We start from the raw sequence: 3,316 nt of genomic DNA on the forward strand, positions 1-3,316 counted from the left end.
AAAGTCTCCCTAAGAACAAAAGCCTAGGACCACACGGCTTCTCCAGTGAATTCAACCAAACTTTCAAAGAAGATCTAATACTTATGCTACTCAAACTCTTTAAAATAATTGTAGGGAGGAAAACTCCCCAACATTACCCTGATCCTAAAACCAAACAAAGACAATATAAATGGGCCTTCCCGGTGGCGCAGTGGTTGAGCGCTGGGTTGCGAAGTTGCCTGCAGCCTCTGTAGAGCCTGTTCGATCCCCGGCTGCCGGCTGCCGGCTGCCGGGTGAGGGTCCCACGCGGCGCGCAGACCTCTCCTGCCGCCTGCTGCTCCCCTCAGCAGTGTACTTCGGTCCTTCTGCCTGTTCTGCTCCCCGCTCTGGCTCTGGTGAATTCTCTCACCCTCCCGTGCTTCTGACTGTACCCAGTGCTTGTATGTATAAATAAATAAATAAATCTTAAAAAAAAAAAAGACAATATAAAAAAAGAAAATAATGGAGAATGGTGGTGGTAGCGGTGGCTTTGGCAACTCGGGGACTGAGGGCAAGTAACAGAATCACCATGATTCTTCAGAGGCTCTTCAAGTTCTCCTCTCTCATTCAACCTGCAGTCTCAGTTCATTTCAGGAGGAACATTGGTGCTACAGCAATGGCATTTAAGGAACTTGATCCTGTACAGAAAATCTTTGTGGACAAGATTAGAGAATACAAAACTAAGCGACAGGCATCTGGAGGATCTGTTGATACTGGCCCAGAATAACAGCAAGAGCTGGATAGAGAACTTTTTAAGCTTAAGCAAATGTATGGCAAAGCAGACATGAATACATTCCCTAACTTCAAATTTGAAGAACCCAAGTTTGAAGTCACTGACAAACCACAGTCCTGAAGAAATGATGTAAAATGTATCTGGTAATTTATCCTGCATTAGTTTGCAACTTATGAGAAGTATCAGAATAAACATACATTTCACCACCGTCAAATGTGCTTTTAATTCTGATTCCAAATAAATAATTGGTGGTGCTGGGGAAAAAAAAGAAAAGAATGGAGCGATATCTCTGATGAACATAGATGCAGAAATCCTCAACAAAATCCGAGCAAATCAAATATAGCAAAATATTTAGAGAATCATCCACCATAATCAAGTAGGCATCACCCCAGGTATGCAAATCTGGTTCAACATATGCCAATCAATCAACACCACTCACCAGATCAACAAGAAGGAAGATAAAAACCAAAAGCAACTCAATAGACACCAAAAAGCATTCAACAAGATGCAACATCCATTTATAATAAAAACAGTCAAGAAAATGACTTAAATAAATACATATAAATAAATACAATAAATACAATATAACCAAACATTATAAAAGTAATATATGACAAGCCTACAACCAACATCATGGTGAAATGCCAAAAGCATTCCCACTAAGATCAGGAACAGGATGGGGATGTTCACTGTCATCACTATCTTTCAACATAGTATTGTAAGTGCTAGTTGAAGCAATTAGGCAAGAAAAAGACATAAAAATAATCCACATGGGAAAAGAAGTGAAACTGTCACTGTTTGCAGATGACAGGCTAATATACTGAGAGAAATCAAAAGATCCTACCAAAATGAAAAACGATGTAAGAATTATATAAAATAAAATATAAAAAAAAGATTCTACCAAAAAACTTTTAGAAATAATAAATAAGCACAGTTAAATGGAAGGATATAAAATCAATATGCAAAAATCAGTGGCATTTCTTTATGTAAACACTGTATCAGAAGAGGGCCTCCCCGGTGGCGCAGCGGTTGAGCGCTGGGTTGCGAAACTGCCCGCGGCCTCTGCGGCGCCGGTTCGATCCCCAGCTGCACCCCGGCCACCGGAGGAGGGTCCCACATGGCGCGCAGACCTCCCCTGCCGCCCGCTGCTCCCCTCAGCAGTGTACTTCGGTCCTTCTGCCTGCTCTGCTCCCCGCTCTGGCTCTGGTGAATTCTCTCACCCTCCCCTGCGCTTCTGACTGTACCCAGTGCATGTATAATCAAAACAAACAAACAAATAACTAAATAAATAAACATGCCTCTCTTAAAAAAAAATAAAATAAAATAAAAAAAAACACTGTATCAGAAGAAAGGGAAATAAGGAATGCAATCTCATTTATAATCACGCAAAAGAGAATGAGATACCCGTGACTAAACTTAACAAATGAGGTGAAGGATCTGTATATTGAAAACTATAAAACTCTCTTAAAGGAAATATCTCACAAAGAAATGGAAAGACATCCCATGCTCATGGATAGAACTAACGTGTTTAAATGACCATATTACCCAAAGCAATTTACAGATACGATGCAATACTTATCAGAATACCAATGAAATTTTTCAAGGAAATAGAACAAACAATTATCAAATTTATATGGATCCACAAAAGGCCCCAAATAGCTAAAATTTCCTGAGAGAAAAGAAGAAAAATGGAGATACCACACTTCCTGATTTCAAACTACATTACACAGCAAGAGTAATCAAAATAGTACAGTACTGGAGCAGAAACAGAAACTCAGACCAATGAAATAAAATTGAAAGCCCAGAGAAAAAAACCACACAGATATGTGCAGTTAATCTTTGACATAGGAACTACAGTCATACAAAAGAGAAAATATAGCCTCTTTTACAAATGGTGCTAGGAAACATGGATAGGCACTTACAAAAAGTGAAACAAGACTTATACTTAACTCAGTGCACAAAAATTAATTCAAAATTGATTAAAGATCTGGATATATGATCTGAAACTATAGGGCCTCCTCTGGTGGCGCAGGCAGTTGAGTATGGCGCTGTGAAGCTGTCCACAGCCTCTGCAGCACCGGTTCGATCCCGGCTGGCCGACAAGGATCCCATAAGGACCTGCAGACCTCTCCTGACTCGCCCGCTGCTCCCCTCAGCAGTGTGTTTCGTCAGTCTGCCTGTTCTGTTCCCCCGCTCTGTCTCTGGTGAGTCCTCTCATCCTCCCATGCATCTGGCCTGTGCCCAGGTTCTTGTATAAATAAATGAATAAATGTTTTAAAAAAATCCATTTCATAATAAAAAAAAGATCTGAAACTATAAAGTACTTAAAAGAAAATATAGGGGACACGTTATATAACACCTATTGTAAAGATGTATTTGGGGTCTCAACCCCAAGATCAAGGGAAATGAAAGCAAAAATAAACAAATGGGACTACATCAAGCTTTAAAGTTTTTGTTCTTCAGAAGAAACCACCACCAAAACAAAAAGGCAAACTACAGAATAGGAATAAATATAGGCATAGGACTGATCTGACAAGGGGTAATCACCAACATTTTCCAAGTTCT

At 40.0% G+C, this 3,316-nt stretch overlaps 1 pseudogene across 1 annotated transcript; it reads left to right on the forward strand.

The window, feature by feature from the left end:
- The first annotated feature begins 328 nt into the window (after nucleotides 1–328).
- On the forward strand, nucleotides 329–871 carry LOC311187426 (ATP synthase-coupling factor 6, mitochondrial-like; annotated as a pseudogene). The gene has a single exon. The product of its transcript is annotated as an ATP synthase-coupling factor 6, mitochondrial-like (transcript).
- The last annotated feature ends 2,445 nt before the right edge of the window (nucleotides 872–3,316 follow it).

The sequence above is a fragment of the Talpa europaea genome, assembly GCF_964194135.1.
Source record: "Talpa europaea genome assembly, chromosome: X".
NCBI classification, from domain to species: Eukaryota; Metazoa; Chordata; class Mammalia; order Eulipotyphla; family Talpidae; genus Talpa; species Talpa europaea.